The sequence below is a fragment of the Coregonus lavaretus genome, assembly GCF_964263955.1.
Source record: "Coregonus lavaretus genome assembly, chromosome: 19".
Taxonomy (NCBI): Eukaryota; Metazoa; Chordata; class Actinopteri; order Salmoniformes; family Salmonidae; genus Coregonus; species Coregonus lavaretus.
This window is the reverse complement of record NC_140006.1, coordinates 8,350,358-8,370,778: the sequence shown is the minus strand read 5'-3', so window position 1 is coordinate 8,370,778 and position 20,421 is coordinate 8,350,358.

Genomic DNA, 20,421 nt, shown 5'->3' with positions numbered 1-20,421 from the left:
GTAATTTTGTCAATACCTAGACTAAATCATTATTCAAATGACAAAAATGTGACTAAGACTAGACTAAATCTAAAAAATAATGCCAAAATTAACACTGGCCATTTGGGACACAGATGGACCATGGCCAAAACCCACAGGGCACAAACTGGTTGAATCAATGTTGTTTTAACATAATTTGTCAACGTATTGTGACATTGAATCTTTGCTTGAAACTCATTTGGATTTGCAAAAAGTAATCAACTGTTTTCCTATAATTTCAACTAGCACTGCAAACATTGAAATTAGTGTGGAACTTCAACTTAAATACAATGACTTAACCTGACTAACAAGTTGTTACATCAATCTAATTCCAACGTAATCATCAAAACTATGTATACGTTGAATGGTTAAAAATCTCACATAGAATCTATGTGGAAATTGCAACACAATTCATGTAATGTGGTGTTGTTAATACATTGAACATGTAACATCAGATCCATGTCACATTTTATCATATTTGCATATTATTACTGTTTAATCAACATATTTTGTACCTGTTTCCTCCAGCATCTTCACAAGGTCCTTTGCTGTTGTTCTGGGATTGATTTGCACTTTTCGCACCAAAGTAGGTTCATCTCTAGGAGACAGAACGCATCTCCTTCCTGAGCGGTATGACGGCTGCGTGGTCCCATGGTTTTTATATTTGCGTACTATTGTTTGTACAGATGAACGTGGTACCTTCAGGCGTTTGGAAATTGCTCCCAAGGATGAACCAGACTTGTGGAGGTCTACCATTTTTTTTCTGAGGTCTTGGATGATTTCTTTTGATTTTCCCATGATATCAAGCAAAGAGGCACTGAGTTTGAAGGTTGGCCTTGAAATACATCTACAGGTACACCTCCAATTGACTCAAATGATGTAAATTAGCCTATCAGAAGCTTCTAAAGCCATGACATCATTTTCTGGAATTTTCCAAGCTGTTTAAAGGCACAGTCAACTTAAACCTCTGCCCCACTGGAATTGTGATACAGTGAATTATAAGTGAAATAACCTGTCTGTAAACAATTGTTGGAAAAATTACTTGTTTCTTGCACAAAGTAGATGTCCTAACCGACTTGCCAAAACTATAGTTTGTTAACAAGACATTTGTGGAGTGGTTGAAAAACGAGTTTTAATGACTCCAACCTAAGTGTATGTAAACTTCCGACTTCAACTGTATATTGAGATAAAATATGAAGCCACAATCGAACAATTTCTGCCTGAACAGTGACTTCTTCTACTAGTATATGAGGGGTAATGTACTTCAGTGAGAATGAGTCAACTATCCAGATGCCTACCTCCAGGTACACTGCTTAATTGAGGAAAGAAACTGTCTTTGTTTCTGCTGAGCCATCATGTCAACACATGGATACTGATCCGCTTCCATGCTCATTTGCGTAGTTATGCTACGCAAATAACATTGAATAGTTGAAAGTAACTCCTCTAACCTGTTTTACACAAGCTATGTGAAAGTAAATTCGGAGTGAGGTTGGGTTTATGTAGGCTACATTCAATGTAGTACATTGACATCTGATTTGCCAAAAGGACACCATCATTTTAATGTGTAGCTAGGTATACTATCATTCATGATTGATTAATCTTTAGCAGTGGCGACCCGTCATTCAGGGCAGGTGGGGCACATTGAGCCCCACATGTTTTTTTTGTGTTTTTTTGGGGGGTGGTTGCCTGTTTTGCATGTTATTTTGGTATTAATAAGTGTCACATATCAGTTTGCAAACAATGTAAAACAAATCATTGAGTTCATAAAGTCGCAACAAACATGGTCTCTTTTTTGCTTTCTTGAGTAAGGCAGCTCCAAAATGCAGGTGTTTTATCCTGGCTCAGTGCTTTCTGTGGTGGTGGGGCAGCCAGTGGAAAATACGGAGCGTAGGGGTTGGTAATGTTCTGTAGTTGCGCCGTAATTTTCTCAGTGTTCTGTCACTCACGGGGACACTACGTCACTGCCAAATCTAAGGGTAGAGCTCGGAAATTCAAGCCCCTTGGGTGCTGCCATACATTTACATTAGAAGTGCCATTCCAAGAAGGCTCAAGGTCATTGGCCACAGATAGAATGACGTCAAATCACGTTATATCTACAGTAGCTTTGATTGGACTGATCATATCAACATCATACTTTCAAAATCTTAGCTAGCAGTCATCATGACGAATCAAGTCGACAATCTACTGGCAGGTAGCTTAGTGGTTAAGAGCGTTGTGCCAGTAACTGAAAGGTCGCTGGTTCTAATCCCAGAGCCGACTAGGTGAAAAATCTGTCGATGTGCCGTTGAGCAAGGCACTTAACCCTAATTGCTCCTGTAAGTCGCTCTGGATAAGAGCGTCTGCTAAATGACTTAAATGTAAAATATGAAGAGAAATAATGAAGAGAAATTATAGATAAAACGTATCGGTGCTAATTGACCATTGGACATAAACATGTTGGAAATTGCAAATTCAACAATGAGTGGTTTGGAAGGAAACAGCGGCTAACTGCAAGCATTGCAAAGCAATCACTAGCCTGCTATTCATTGGAGTGGGTATGTGGTCCCAATTCTATGTTTAAGGGTCTCTTTTCCAAGCTGAAAATGATAAACATTCAACATTGGCCATGCTGTCAATCCAGCAGGATTTCTGCCGGGCTCAAAACAACTGTTAACTCAGAACTGGGAAATCTGATTTCAATGACTTCAAGACAACTGAGAACTCTGGAAAAAACTAGCTCTGACTGGGAAAATACATTTTGAACGGTTATCCAACTCTGAATAGTAAGTTGGGAACTCGGGCCTCTTTCTAGAGCTACGGCCTGAAGATCACTGACGTCATCATGATTCAACCTTGTTTTTTTCAGAGTTCCCAGTTGTCTTGAAGGCACCATAAATCCAGAGAATGCCAGACTTTGATGACAAAAATGTGATGACAAAATTTGCCCACGAAGGACTGCCGCGGCACCTTCCTGTTTAAGGGAGCACAGCACAACAAGGTGAGTCCAAAAATTATATAAGTTATATTGACTACGTCCATCCTAGCTCGCTCATTAATGTCTTAATCGAAATTACGGATTGCCTCTTATCCGCTTGTCGTCCCCTTATGCCATAGTTTGTACATCTCAATTGTCAGTAGAAACCACATTTGTTTAAGCAAGTCAGCCATATCAGCTATGTTTTTTTTAAAGGCAGTAAGTGAGGCTGAATGAACTGTTTCACTGCCAGACAAGGCTCAGCTGATAGCCAGGTGTAGCAATGGTAAGGTGTTGGGACTGCTGTTGAGACTGCTGTTGTGTAGTGGCTTTGCTGGCATGCATCCCCAACATTTTTGGTTAGTTTATTCCCACCAAGATTTACAGTACCAGTCAAAAGTTTGGACACACCTACTCATTCCAGAGTTTTTCTTTATTTTTACTATTTTCTACATTGTAGAATAATAGTGAAGACATCAAAACTATGAAATAACACATATGGAATCATGTAGTAACCAAAAAAGTGTTAAACATATTCTATAGAATCTATATTTGAGATTCTTCAAATAGCCACCCTTTGCCTTGATGACAGCTTTGCACACTCTTGGCATTCTCTCAACCAGCTTCTCCTGGAATGCTTTTCCAACAGTCTTGAAGGAGTTCCCACAATGCTGAGCACTTGTTGGCTGCTTTTCCTTCACTCTGCGGTCCAACTCATCCCAAACCATCTCAATTTGGTTGAGGTCTGGGGATTGTGGAGGCCAGGTCATCTGATGCAGCACTCCATCACTCTCCTTCTTGGTCAAATAGCCCTTACACAGCCTTGAGGTGTGTTGGGTCATTGTCCTGTTGAAAAGCAAATGATAGTCCCACTAAGCCCAAACCAGATGTGATGGCATATCGCTGCAGAATGCTGTGGTAGCCATGCTGGTTAAGTGTGCCTTGAATTCTAAATAAATCACAGACAGTGTCACCAGCAAAGCACCCCCACACCATAACAACTCCTCCTCCAATACACATGCGGAGATCATCCGTTCACCCACACCACGTCTCACAAAGACACGGCGGTTGGAACCAAAAATCTCAAATTTGGACTCCAGACCAAAAGACACATTTCCACCAGTCTAATGTCAATTGCTCATGTTTCTTGGCCCAATCAAGTCTGTTCTTCTTATTGGTGTCCTTTAGTAGTGGTTCCTTTGCAGAAATTCGACCATGAAGGCCTGATTCATACAGTCTCCTCTAAACAGTTAATGTTGAGATGTGTCTGTTACTTGAACTGTCTGTTACTTTATTTGGGCTGCAATTTCTGAGGCTGGTAACTCTGATGAACTTATCCTCTGCAGCAGAGGTAACTCTGGGTCTTCCACTCCTGTGGCGGTCCTCATGAGAGCCAGTTTCATCATAGCGGATGATGGTTTTTGTGACTGCACTTGAAGAAACTTTCAAAGTTCTTGAAATGTTCCGTATTGATTGACCTTCATGTCTTAAAGTAATGATGGACTGTCGTTTCTCTTTGCTTATTTGACCTGTTCTTGCCATAATATGGACTTGGTCTTTTACCAAATAAAGCTATCTTCTGTATACCCCCCTACCTTGTCACAACACAACTGATTGGCTCAAACGCATTAAGAAGGAAATACATTCCACAAATTAACTTTTAAGAAGGCACACCTGTTAATTGAAATGCATTCCTGGTGACTACCTCATGAAGCTGGTTGAGAGAATGCCAAGAGTGTGCAAAGCTGTCATCAAGGCAAAGGATGGCTATTTGAAGAATCTCAAATATAAAATATTTTAATTTGTTTAACACTTTTTTGGTTACTACATGATTCCATATTTGTTATTTCATAGTTTTGATGTCTTCACTATTATTCTACATAGTAAAAATAAAGAAAAACCCTTGAATGAGTAGATGTGTCCAAACTTTTGACTGGTACTGTGTATGGATAAGACAATATCCAAATATAAATGTTTGTTATATTAATATAATGAATTTGACGTTCTATTTATAGGGCTAAGTTGCCATATGATGTTTTGTGATTTACATTGCATGAATTGTTGCCGCACTAGTGAAAAAGGTGTCTTGTAAACCTGTTCGCCTCATCGTCTGACAGCTGCACCCGATTGACCTGATTGCCTTATTAGTATGGGTAGCCAACGATAATTAACGACAGAACGCAACCATTTTCAAGCTAATCAAGCCCTGTGGAGAAGATAATCGATGAAGCGGTAAGACACAATCATTTTGTCACCTGTATATGAGAAAGAAGAAGAGTAGACGGGCCAGTACATTTCAATGAACTATTAACAGAAAATATTTACAAAAAAAGACATAGGACCAGCCTTGTACATCAGGATGCACAACTGCAACTCATTTAGACTTTTAGAGTCTTCCTCAGGCAGTGCCCTCATCTTATCTGTGATTCAGTATGGCTGGCTGTTCAGTGGCTATGAGTTCTAACTGACTTCATGTCACCTATATATGCAAATGGTACTTTGTTTGTTGGACTACTGTAATTTAGCTATTGCTAAACGGTGGTGTAAATTCCATGCAGATGTTTTAGCTCTGGCAGAGTATAGCGATAATGGAACATTGACATTTCTACTGATACTAGTGTAGATGGTAACTTGAGTGACACCGCCAGTATTACAACAAGTGATCGTGCTAAAAGGTTTGATAGTGATGAGATTGAGAGGTTGTCTGAATGTGTGTGAAGCAGGATCTTCTCAAACTGCAACAAATGGTGAATATGTGTGAAGATGGCATCTTGGGCTAATGAAAACAACCTCACCCTATATGTATATAGGGTGCTTGGGTGTCATGAAGAGGATGTTTATTTTCCTTAAACGAGGCCCTAAAACAGGGTTCTTCAATTCCGGTCCTGGAGGGCTGAAACACTTTGTTTTTTATTTCTACCTGGTAGTTAATTGCACTCACCTGGTGTCCCAGGTCTGAATCAGCCCCTGATTAGAAGGAGAGGATGAAAAACAGAGGTGTTTCGGCCCTCCAGGACCGGAATTGAAGAACCCTGCCCTAGAACATGCAGACTGTCTTCCTCTCAGAAAACCAAATTTTCTTAGGCTCTGATCTCCTTTCTAGGCTTATTGCCAAAAGAATTTGCCCAACATCCTCGGTCACTGGCAAAACTTGACCGATGGAAGACCACTGAGTATAGGCAGTTTTTGCTCTACACGGGTCCCATAGTATAGAAGGATGTTTCCGAAAAGGTCTATCACCACTTTACGTCCCTCAGTGTAGCCATGTCAATTTTACTAGATTCAGATAATGACAGAAGGCGGCATTACCTTGATTATGCCAAACATCTGCTGATGCACTTTGTTGAGATGAGCAAGAGTGTCTATAGTGATACGTTTTCAGCTTCCTCCTCCAGGACAAATATGCATTTGTCAAAGAAATAAGAGACAATGGAAACCTTGTCTGTGATGTCATTCACCATATTCAAACTGCCAACTTCTTCAATCTTCCATGTTTCTCGAAAGACTTCAACATCGCAAGTATCTCAAATATCTGCAAAGGGTGAAGAGAGCAATGCACCGGTAAACTATTACCATATTTGTTTCACTTTTAAATTGTGTCAGAACCATGACAAATGGCCTCATGTCGATGATGAATATGAAAGGAAACAAAGGGAAGAGGGCCTTTGACGACTCCAACCTTTGCAGTCCAAATCATGAAATTTTACATGCCATTTGAATAACTTCTCTAGCAAAAATGTGTTTTGCCCCTTTATAGCGGGTGTGAGTCTTGGCTAATCAAAGGCTACAGAGGCAGAAATACTAAAGACTATGTCAACCTGCCTGAAATATGCACCTGACCGCAAGGGGGGCAGTGGGAGGGCCAATGAGTAAGGGGATGTGTCACGCCCTGACCTGTAGAACGCTTGTTTGTTGAGTCAGGGTGTGGAAATCTGTTAGATATTCTATGTTTAGGTTCTAGTTTTTCTATTTCTATGTCTGGCCGGGTATGATTCCCAATCAGAGGCAGCTGCCACATACTTAGGTAGCCCATTGCCTGCTGTGTATTGTAGGATCTTGTTCCTGTTAGGCTGGTATGTGTATAGCCCTTTGGACTTCACGTTACGTTGTTTCTTGTTTTGTTGGATGTTTATTTAGTTAATAAACATGTACGCTTTTCACGCTGCACCTTGGTCCGACCCGTCTCTCAACGTTCGTGACAGGATGAGAGTTCTTAAGAAGTTAAAAGCTTCAAAGCCTGTTCCAACAGGGCCTTTACATTTTTAAAAATATTGTACATCTAATTTGTGTTTCCAGAAGCCTGTCCCAGAAAAGCCTTTTTTGGGCATTTTTTGTTTGTATATTTGGCTTGTACATCTATTTTTTGCCGCAATACATTTTCATTTAAAACGTTCTTGACTTTGACCAACATTTTCTTTCACACACTTTTTTACATGGACAAAGGCTTACACAATGCTCTTCTGAGCTACTGCTCTAATGGTGTTACACAGAATGATAAGCCAACAGTAGTATAGACCCTAAATCTGGAAGATAGATTTTGCACCATGTGTAGAATTGTATTATACATATTGACATCAATCAATCAATCAATTTTATTTTATATAGCCCTTCTTACATCAGCTAATATCTCGAAGTGCTGTACAGAAACCCAGCCTAAAACCCCAAACAGCTAGTAATGCAGGTGTAGAAGCACGGTGGCTAGGAAAAACTCCCTAGAAAGGCAAAACCTAGGAAGAAACCTAGAGAGGAACCAGGCTATGAGGGGTGGCCAGTCCTCTTCTGGCTGTGCCGGGTGGAGATTATAACAGAACCATGCCAAGATGTTCAAAAATGTTCATAAGTGACAAGCATGGTCAAATAATAATCAGGAATAAATCTCAGTTGGCTTTTCATAGCCGATCATTAGAGTTTAAAACAGCAGGTCTGGGACAGGTAGGGGTTCCATAACCGCAGGCAGAACAGTTTAAACTGGAATAGCAGCAAGGCCAGGCGGACTGGGGATAGCAAGGAGTCACCACGGCCGGTAGTCCCGACGTATGGTCCTAGGGCTCAGGTCTCTCAGTTGGCTTTTCATAGCCGATCATTTAGAGTTGAAAACAGCAGGTCTGGGACAGGTAGGGGTTTCGTAGCCGCAGGCAGAACAGTTGAAACTGGAATAGCAGCAAGGCCAGGCGGACTGGGGGCAGCAGGGTGTCATCATGCCCGGTAGTCCTGACGTATGGTCCTAGGGCTCAGGTTCTCAGAGAGAAAGAGAGAACGAGAGAATTAGAGAGAGCATACTTAAATTCACACAGGACACTGGATAAGACAGGAGAAGTACTCCAGGTATAACCAACTAACCCCAGCCCCCCGACACATAAACTACTGCAGCATAAATACTGGAGGCTGAGACAGGAGCGGTCCGGAGACACTGTGGCCCCATCCGAAGAAACCCCCGGACAGGGCCAAACAGGAAGGATATAACCCCACCCACTCCGCCAAAGCACAGCCCCCGCACCACTAGAGGGATATCCCCAACCACCAACTTACAATCCTGAGACAAGGCCGAGTATAGCCCACAGAGGTCTCCACCACAGCACAAACCAAGGGGGGGGGGGCGCCAACCCAGACAGGAAGATCACGTCAGTAACTCAACCCACTCAAGTGACGCACCCCTCCCAGGGACGGCATGAAAGAGCACCAGCAGGCCAGTGACTCAGCCCCTGCAACAGGGTTAGAGGCAGAGAACCCCAGTGGAGAGGGGAACCGGCCCGGCAGAGACAGCAAGGGCTGTTCGTTGCTCCAGCCTTTCCGTTCACCTTCACACTCCTGGGCCAGACTACACTCAATCATATGACCTACTGAAGAGATAAGTCTTCAGTAAAGACTTAAAGGTTGAGACCGAGTCTGCGTCTCTCACATGGGTAGGCAGACTGTTCCATAGAAATGGAGATCTATAGGAGAAAGCCCTGACATGCTTTTCAAGACTGTGCAACATCAGAAAGGTCCTGGTTGTTACAGCATGTTTTCCTATTCTTAACTCAGGCTCTTATCCTTCTTTAATGTAAGGAAGCCTACATCACAAAATGGCAACTACTTCTAAACATCTAATCAACACACTTCATGGATTGGTGATCATCCCTGTTGAACTCATGGTGTTTTTGTCCAATCAGATCACAATGTGTGCTCAACCTCACTCCAATATTTAAATGTAGTTGATTATTAGTTGAGTGTAGTTTTCAAACTCAATAGTACCAAAATAAAACAATTACTGTTGGCTGTCTTTTTGAGTGGGTGAATAAAGGTTGAAATACGTTGAAATTACGTGGTGTGCCCAGTGGGAAGGAGTGCCCTATATATGGAGAACCTCATGTTTGTGTTCAGAGAGAAAAATAAAATACCAAGATATGAGAGTGTTGTAAAACATTTGTAAAAGGAAATGCTGAGCTATAATCTCTTGCATGTATCTTTTAAGCTTTTATGTTTTGGGGGCGACGTACCTACAGCCCCCTTTTAGTCTGTGAGTCTGGTTTCCAGGGAACAAATAAATCAGTATAAGTAGAGAGAGTGCTGTGTTGGGGGCCATATTTCTGGCAAATGGATCAAATTGAAGCTCTCCAGGGGCCAGCACATTACATTGATCCCAGTGAGACTCTCAATGATTCATGGAGAGGGGTGAGGCAATCTGATCTATATGGGTGTGTGTACGTGAGGGGAGGGGGATGACTCGTCTGTGGTATGGTTGAAGAAAAGGATGTCATCATCAGATATAGGCTGTGTCCCAAATGGCACCCTATTTCCTTCATAGTGCACTACATAGGGCTCTGGTCAAAGGTAGTGCAATATATAGGTTTTTGGTGCTATTTGGGACACAAACATAAACACAATTGCCCTAGACACACGTGCACATACAAAAGCCGACTTTCATTGTTATGTTAAGACATTCCCTAGGTGTTGCTAGAGTTTCTATGAGGCAGCCAGGTAAATGGATGCTCATTTTAATAAATAAAAAAACAGGCTCATAACCAGTATTTTTCTGCTAGGCTTCAACCCAATCAATCCTCATGACGCTAGACCCTTAGCTTTGAGTTACATTGAAGGTGGTTCTCCATATCAATGACAGTCAGAGATGTGCTAGGAATAGGAGAGACTACAGTATGCCATTTCTGGTCCTCATGTCCCGTATCTGTCCCCTCTTGATGTGATGAAGCCTTTAGGGTAGTGTGCTTAATTCAGAGTGACCGGAGGGCCGAGGTGTGTGGCTGCATGTCTGTGAGTCACAATTAGCTAGAGTTGGCCCTTTTTACAGAGGCCTTATGATGACAAATTGATTGTCTCCAAGAACAGACTCATCACAGGAGAGAGAGAGAGAAAAGGTGTCTGGCTGCTATCCAAATGGCACCCTATTCCCTATATAGTGCACTACTTTTGACCAGATCCATATATGGGTACAATTAGTGCTCTATACATGTATAGGGTGCCATTTGGGACGCAGGCTCTGTCTCCATTGCTAACCGACTGGAGGGGATTGGGCTCCTCATTAGAATTAGCAGAGAGATGCACAATCAATCTGTTATTCAGAGAACCTGAGTACTAAGCCTGAGTGCTAAGAGCCTTTGACAGCGCAGAGACACACACACACACCACAAAGGGAATGGGCAATTGACGGATAGATACTGCAGCGCATGTGAGAGGAAAGAAAGAAGGGAGGAATGAAAGAGGATAGCAGGGTGGGTGGTATAATAAGGACCCATACGGGAGAAAATACATTTCAATATAAACTGAACAAAAATACAAAACGCAACATGTAAAGTGTGTTGGTTTCATGAGCTGAAATAAAAGATCCCAGAAATGTTCCATACAGCCAAAATCTTATTTCTCTCCTTTTGTGCACAAATTTGTTAACATCCCTGTTAGTGAGCATTTCTCATTTGTCAAGATAATCCATCCACCTGACAGGTGTGGAATATCAAGAAGCTGATTAAACAGCATGATGATTACACAGGTGCACCTTGTGCTGGGGACATTAAAAGGCCACTCAAATGTGCAGTTTTGTCACACAACACAGAGAATTTGGCAGTACAGATGTGTCAAGTTTTAAGGGAGCGTGCAATTGGCATGCTGACTGCAGGAATGTTCACCAAAGCTATTGACAGAGAATTTAATGTTCATTTCTCTACCATAAGCCGGCTCCAATGTCATTCTAGAGAATTTGGCAGTACGTCCAACCGGCCTCACAACCGCAGACCAAGTGTAACCATGCCAGCCCAGGACCTCCACATCCAGCTTCTTCACCTGCGGGATCGTCTGAGACCAGCCACCCGGGAAGCTGATGAAACTGTGGGTTTGCACAACCGATACATTTCTGCTCAAACTGTCAAAAACCGTCTCACCAGACATGTCACCCATTGAGCATGTTTGGGATGCTCTGGATCGACTTGTACGACAGCGCGTTCCATTTCCCGCCAATATCCAGCAACTTCACACAGCCATTGAAGAGGAGTGGGACAACATTCCACAGGCCACAATCAACAGCCTGATCAAGTCTATGCAAAGGAGATGTCGTGCTGCATGAGGCAAATGGTGGTCACACCAGATACTGACTGGTTTTCTGATCCACACCCCTACCTTTACTTTTTAAGGTATCTGTGACCAACAGATGCATATATCTATTTCCAGTCGTGAAATCAATAGATTAGGGCCTAATTGACTGATTTCCTTATGAACTGTAACTCAGTAAAATCTAGAGATCAGGCACTAGGCTGTATTTGTTTGTTAGTTTCGTGTTTATCGATTTTAATCCAAAACTATACATCATACAACGCTCCACGGTATGTCCAAGTCTAGGTCTTCTGCTTCCAATTAATGATATTATTGTCTCTATAAGCTCGACAATGGATGGTTAGCGGTTTAATACCCAGGATTGTGTAGGTGGACCTAAGCCTTCTCATGCTCACTTTTCATCGGCTCATTGTATGTCAATCTCCAAAAGACTGACTGTGCTGTACAAATGAAGTCTAACACAAATATGGACCAGTCAACTGTAATTAACAATTCTTCAGCTTTCTGTAGATATAAGGTTTTACTAGATTATTCTTCATGGCCCTCTCTATTTTCTTTTATCTGCGCATAGCAAATATACGCAAACATTTCTCCAAGACTGTCAGCTCAAGGTTTTAAGAGCCAAGTAAAGTAAAACAGCCATGAATCCCCTTGTGACAGGGGGAATGGAAGTGTATTATGTGCAATAGGGAGGAGCAATTGAATTCAAGATAAAAACAATTATTAAAAAAATGTCTAGCCTGTGTATTGTTCAACCCACTCACTTTTTCACCACAAAACAGCAGTAAATGGCCAAAAAGAGTAGAACCAGCTCACCTGCTTTTACACTATTTGACTAGTAGACTACTACTGTTCAATGTTTGTTTTGAAATATATATCTTTAAAGGAATACTTTCACCATATTAAAAGTGACAGATGTAAATTAATCACTAGTCACATGAAATTAGTAATAATCCTAAGAAATAACTTTGTCAAAGCAACAAAATAACTAGGGTTTTACAATGATGGTGAAAACGTGGAAAAATGTGGGGGTTAGTGGGTTAAAATCTTCCTAGAAGTCAGTGTGCACAGAAGGACATATCAAAATGCAGAATTTTGGCACTTTAGCAAGTCTTTATTCATAATAAAATAAATAATCTCTATGTTGTCTATATTAAAGGGCACTTTTTTCATATAGCAGGATTATAAAATTCAATATTGGTGCCCGATTTCTACTTAACATATCAAAGGCACTCATTTTGTGGAACGACCCAGTATGCATTAAATTCTGGATTTTGTTTGTAATGCTCTCGTCAAGTTTGTTTATTTGTCATATGCACATGAAAGACATGCAGTCACTACATGACCGATAATGTATCATGTTTGTAGTCCTTTTTGTAGTAATTTTAAATGCATTTACAGTTCCTTCAGAAAGTATTCACACCCCTTGACTTTTTCCACATTTTGTTGTGTTACAGCCTGAATTAAAAATAGATTAAATTGAGATTTATTGTCACTGGCCTTCACACAATACCCCATACTGTCAAAGGAGAATTGTGTTTTGCGACATTTTATTTTATTTTTTATAAACAATGACAAGCTGAAATGTCTTGAGTCAATAAGTATTCAACCCCTTTGTTATGGCAAGCCTAAATAAGTTCAGTAGTAAACATGTGCTTAACAAGACAAGTTGCATGGACTCACTCTGTGTGCAATAAGTGTTTAACATGATTTTTGAATGACTACCTCATCTCTGTACCCCACACATACAATTATCTGAAAGGTCCCTCTGTCGAGCAGTGAATTTCAAACATAGTGGTGGCTGCATCATGTTATGGGTATGCTTGTAATTGTTAAGGACTGGAGAGTTTTTCAGAATAAAAAAGAAACCGAATGGAGCTAAGCACAGGCAAAAACCTAGAGGAAAACCTGGTGCAGTCTGCTTTCCACCAGACACTGGGAGATTCATTCACCTTTCAGCAGGACAATAACCTAAAACGCAAGGCCTAATCTACACTGGTTTACCAAGAAGACACTAAATGTTCCTGAGTGGCAGTTACAGTATTGACTTAAATCTGCTTGAAAATCTATGGTAAGACTTAAATGGTTGTCTAGCAATGATCAACAACCAATTTGACAGAGCTTGAAGAATTTTGAAAATAATAAATGGGCAAATATTGTATAATCGAGGTGTGCAAAGCTCTTAGAGATTTACCCAGAAAGACTCACAGCTGTTATTGCTGCCAAAGGTGATTCTAACATGTATGGACTCAGCGGTGTGAATACTTACAGTATGTAAATTAGAGATTTCTCCATTTCATTTTCAAAAAATTTGCAACATTTTCGAAAAACATGTTTTCACTTTGTCATTATGGGGTATTCTGTGTAGATGTGAGAGAAATTGTTTTAATCAATTTTGAATTCAAGTCGAGGGGTATGAATACTTTCTAAAGGCACTGTAAATGCATGTTAGTGCTTTTGGTATGATTTTGGTATGTCTCAAGGACAATAAAAATGCATTTTGACAAAATGTGTGGCTTTGTCTTAGTGCTTTTTGGCCTCCCATGAGACAGATTGTCATGCCAGTTACTTTGTTATGTTGTGTTCTGTGATCAAAAATTTAGTTTGTGCACTGCAAATTCTTCAGTCTTAGACTGACATACTATAAGTGTAAGTGATACCAAAGACACTACTGAAGTTCCATTGTTAAGACGGTCACCATTCCATTACAATATGATGCGGCTAATGTGTTTTATTTTCCATACATTTTACATTAAAAATATTTCTTATAAATATATTTAAATGCATGTTGGAATATATTTCACAAAACATTTCCAAATACATTTTAAAGATGCGCTATGCAGAAATATTTTCGCCATTTCCTGGTTGCAAAAATTATAATAGTTTGCCTAATTTCAGTTTGTGACAAAACAAGCAAGTATAGTGTAGGGAGTCATTGTACCTATCTAAACTGTATCTAAACTGCTGTGAAATATTTTTTTTATATCCAAAAATATTATGTTTGAAGCTGGTGTACAAAACTGAAAGTAAAAAGACGCACATATGGCCAGCTGCAAAGTCAAAATTATTGTATTATTGTAAACATTCATGAAAACCAAAATTTGCTTTTTGGTCTTAAGGCGAGGGTTAGGCATTAGGGTTAGCAGTGTGGTTAAGGCTAGGGTTAAGATTAAGGTTAGGTTTAAAATGAGATGTTATGACTTTGTGGCTGTGCCAGCTACTGACCACTCTGCAGAGCTGCCTCCAGAACAAGATTCATGATGAAAAACACTAACCTGCACATTTTACATAAATGTATATATGCATTGTAAATACATTCCTTTTATATGTTGGAATGTATTGAAAATGTATTATTATTATTATCTTATTTTTTAAATACATTATTTGGCCAATTTTGAATATTTCACATGTATCCTAAAAAATGCATCTAAAAATATATTTTAAATGTATAATTTTTTTGTATGGGGATAAAGGCTTCTAGAACAGATAGTTTTGTGTTGTATTATCGTAACTGACAATGAACAGATGTTTTAACAAGGATTGGGTTCCTCTCACAGGGTTTGGGTGAAGTATTGTTCACATATGTATTAACATTGTGAGGGTTTTAGTTGTAAATGGTATGATGCTTTGAATGTGTTGTGTGTGTGTGTAGTCTGTGTTTGCGTTTGAATAAGGGGACATCACCATCAAGTCAACCCTTGATGGAATACTTCACAAGATGGGCATGCTCATATCTCAAAACACAGGGCTCTTAATTAAAAAGTAAATAAAAAGCAAATGTCAAATGACATCCTTTTATTCCCTACGACACTACTTTGGTCATATGTTGCTGTGGTCAAAAGTACTGTGATCAAAAGTAGTGCACTAAACAGTATATGGGCAATAAGGTGTCATTTGAGACGGGACCAAAGTCCTATAGATACACTTTAACCAGAGTACCGTATTGGCTTGTCCCAAATAGCAACCTAGTACCTACAGTGGGGTCCGGAATTATTGGATCCCTTGATTAAGATTAGCAAAAAAGACTGTATGAAATAATACAAATATGGAGCTATATTGTATGCTCACATTTATTTTAAAGTACATATTATTTTATACTAATACAATTGCTCAGAGAAAGAGATTATTTAACAAAATCTCAGATAGGGGTCAAAATAAAAGCGTCTGCTAAATGGCATATAAAAAATAAAAAATAAAAAAAATGATTGGATGCCCCATTTTCAATACTCCAGCACCCTCTCATTGCGAGGATAACGACACTGAGCCTTTTTCCAAAATGTTTTATGAGATTGGAGAACACAATTCAAACCCCAGGTTTTCAATGGGGTTCAAATTCAGAGACCGAGATGGCCATTGCAAAATGTTGATTTTGTGGTCATTTAACCATTTCTTTGTGGATTTTGACGTGTGTTTTGGGTTGTCTTGCTGGAAGATGCCATTGACCTTAACAAGGGCCCCAGGACCAGTGGAAGCAAAACAGCCCCATAACATAAAATCCACCATGGTATGAGGTATTTTGGTACGTGTTATTTGGTATGAGGCATATGCATTGTTCTTTCGAAGGCCAAACCCACTATTGGTGACCATTGACCATGAACTTTATCATTGCAGAGAAGAAACTAACATCCGTGGGCGTGGCGTAGCGTTTGGCCGAAACGAGGAGTCTGGGTAGCCAAGCAACACTAGGATGCCAGTGCACGGCTGGAGAGAGGGAGGGAATGAGGAAGTAAAGCCCATATCTCCCTGGGAGAGCAACATAACAGTACAGACAGTATATGCAGCACAGCGAATAGACTAATCTAAATAAAGTACATCAAAAGCCATGGAGAGTACGGTGGGTGGCGTCCTGTTGATTGTGAGCAGGTAGCTGGACAAACACTGTGGTTTTTAACCACACACACTTTATTTAGGTGTGCTTAAAAATAGGTCACTTTTTCTTTTTAAACTTCTCTCAAATCAGGAAATGAGCTAAGAACAGCAAAGCCAACTTCAAAGTCATGCAGATATACAGTACTTGCTGCTCGAGATATTTGTAACTTTGAAGGTGATATCAAAATGAGTTATTTTATCTTTAGTTTTGACAAGCTTTGTTCTGTAAGTCTCCATATTTATAGATAGACTTAATACAGTCTGGGAACTCCTGACTTGCCACATGACTCATCCTCTATGACACTTTCCCCAACCCCCAATATTTTGAAAACAAATAACTTCACAAAATCCGAAGAAACCATATAGCTACATATCATGACAGAAATGTTCCTGAAATATTGACAAAATATCCACACAAAAAATCACTCCATTGTAACACTAACACCTTTGGGTTTCTGGGGTTAAGCTAGATGTCTAAATGTCTAGGCCTTTCCCAGGTTCCGAGAGCATAAAGCTTCTGCAGTAAAGCCTGGTAAATGGTAATCACACCTCAGTCATTAGACCACACTGGGACCGAAGGGAATACCTTAACTAGGATGGCCATAATCTAATGGCTACGAGCCACAGCTGGGACTGACTGGGAATGGAGCACCCAGCTGGGACTGACTGGGAATGGAGCACCCAGCTGGGACTGACTGGGAATGGAGCACCCAGCTGGGACTGACTGGGAATGGAGCACCCAGCTGGGACTGACTGGGAATGGAGCACCCAGCCAACCTTCCAGCAACCTTTCTGTTCTGTTCACAGCTTCTTATTACTTACATAAGCCCAATGGGAGCAACACAAACACACACACACAGTCTTGTACAACTAACCTTATTTTCCCTAACCCTTACCCTAAACCTAACCCTAACCCCCAAACCTAACCTGAACCCTAAACCTAACCCTAGCTCCTAACCCTAAAACTAACCCTAGCTCCTAAACCTAAACCTAATTCTAACCTTAAACCCACTAGAAATAGCATTAGACCTTGTGGGGACTAACTAAATGTCCCCAGTTGGTCAAATTTGTGTTTGTTTACTATTCTTGTGGGTCCCCACAAGTATAGTTAAACACGTCCATACACACACGATCCCAGCTACCTCTGCCAGTAACAGCAAGATCGGCAGTGCTACCTTGTAAACACTGAAGATTGCTCTATTTTTGTTTTTCTTATTCAGCTGTGTGGACACAGAGGTCTGGAAATGATTAAGATAAGCTCCCTGGAGGGGACATAGCGGTAGGGAGGGGGAAGGACGAACAGACAGACAGACAGGCAGGCAGGCAGTGCATCACATGTCTACCTTTAGACAGGGTTGGTATGTGGGGAAAGGTTTGTTCCTTGTTGTCATATCTTTTGGACTTGACTTAAAGCAAAGCGGATGCTGCTCAGTTTTGACTGAGTAGACACAACCTAAACAAACCCATACAGCATGTGTCCATGAACAGCTGTGGAGCAGAGGACTATGGGAAAACAGAATGAGAGAAGAGGGCGGAGGAAAATACAGGAGAGAAGGGGTGCAGGACGAGAAGAGGGTGAAGGGAAAGACAGGAGGAAAGTGCTGATGCTTGGTTTATTTCCACAATATCATTATGGATATATTCAGACTGACGCTGAATAATAGAACTGATTGTCAACAATATACATACTGTATGTTAAAATACTAAACACATCAACAGAAATCCCATTCCAATGTGTGCATTGCACACATTGGATTGGGAATGCTCTCATTCTCTGGTATCCATCTGAAGGATAAACATGCACACCATGTGCCCAAAGGCATCGTAACTGGCACATCGTAAAGACCGAGTGCTCTCTACCTTGTCTTCAATAGTGGAGAAGAGGAGGGGGACCAGTAAGGTTGCTGAGAGAGGTAGAGGTAGAGCGCGAAAAGAGAGGGAGAGGGAGGGAAAGAAAGAGAGACAGAGAGAAACTGACAGAGTGTAAAAAAAAATAGAGACTATTTCCCCCGTGAAAAGCAGGAGATCCACCCACACACTCACCTGGGAGCTCTGTTGGCCGGTGCAGGCCAGGAGGTTAGGAGAGCCTGGGAATGTTTATCATCATGACGGCACACAGGCTGTCCCAGAAACAGCCAGGAGCACAGGGAGTAGAGCAGGAAATGTAGCAAAGTAACCCCTTCCTGCCATAGAGAAGGGGAAAAAGACTGAAGAAACACAAAGCATAAATACAAACCACCCCAGAGTGCAGAGGGGCTACTCCAGGTATGACATGGACTGGGTCCCAAATGGCACCATGTTGGCACGCTATGGGCCCTGGTCAAAAGTAGTGCACTATAAAGGAATAGGGCGCCATGACGCAACCATGCTGAGGAAAGAAAAACAGTGGTATAATGTCTTTAATGTGGTCCAGGCCAGCCCTGGTGGCGGCTCTTAGACCTTGAACACACAACCTGTAATGGGGAACATGGCATAGTTATCACACCCATAGAATTAGAATGGAATAGGATCTCTATGTTCACGCCCCTCTCCCTCCCGTCCCGGGTCAGGATTCCCAAAAATACTCTACCAGTCAAAAGTTTTAGAACACCTACTCATTCAAGGGATTTTCATTATTTTTACTATTTTCTACATTGTAGAATAATAGTGAAGAGATCAAAACTATGAAAAAATACACATGGAATCATGTAGTAACTAAAAAAGTGTTAAACAAATCAAAATATATTTTATATTTGAGATTCTTCAAATATCCACCCTTTGCCTTGATGACAGCTTTGCACACTCTTGGCATTCTCTCATCCAGTTTCACCTGGAATGCTTTTCCAATAGTCTTGAGGGAGTTCCCACATATGCTGAGCACTTGTTGGCTGCTTTTCCTTCACTCTGCGGTCCGACTCATCCCAAACCATCTCAATTGGGTTGAGGTCGGGGGATTGTGGAGGCCAGGTCATCTGATGCAGCACTCCATCATTCTCCTTCTTGGTCAAATAGCCCTTACACAACCTGGAGGTGTGTTGGGTCATTGTCCTCTTGAAAAACAAATGATAGTCCCACTAAGCCCAAACCAGATGGGATGGCGTATCGCTGCAGAATGCTGTGGTAGCCATGCTGGTTAAGTGTGCCTTGAATTCTAAATAAATCACAGACAGTGTCACCAGCAAAGCACCCCCACACCATTACACCACCTCCTCCATGCTTTACGTTGGGAAATAAACATGCAGAGATCCGTTCACCCACACCGCGTCTCACAAAGACACAGCGATTGGAACCAAAAATCTCCAATTTGGAAGCCAGACCAAAGGACACATTTCCACTGGTCTAATGTCCATTGCTCGTGTTTCTTGGCCCAAGCAAGTCTCTTCTTATTATTGGTGTCCTTTAGTAGTGGTTTCTTTGCAGCAATTCGACCATGAAGGCCTGATTCACACAGTCTCCTCTGAACAGTTCATGTTGAGATGTGTCTGTTACTTGAACTCTGGGCTGCAATTTCTGAGGCTGGTAACTCTAATGAACTTATCCTCTACAGCAGAGGTAACTCTGGGTCTTCCATTCCTGTGGTGGTCCTCATGAGAGCTAGTTTCATCATAGCGCTTGATGGTTTTTGCGACTGCACTTGAAGAAACCTTCAAAGTTCTTGAAATGTTTTGTATTGACTGAACTTCATGTTTTAAAGTAATGATGTTTCTCTTTGCTCATTTGAGCTGTTCTTGCCATAATATGTACTTGGTCTTTTACCAAATAGGGCTATCTTCTGTATACCCCCCCCCCCCCCCCCCCCCCTACCTTATCACAATACAACTTATTGGCTCAAACGCATTAAGAAGGAAAGAAATTCCACAAATTAACTTTTAAGAAGGCACACCTGTTAATTGAAATGCATTCCAGATGACTACCTCATGAAGCTGGTTGATCATCAAGGCAAAGAGTGGCTATTTGAAGAATTTGAAATATATATAATATATTTTGATTTGTTTAACACTTTTTTGGTTACTATATGATTCCATGTGTGTTATTTCATAGTTTTGATGTCTTCACTATTA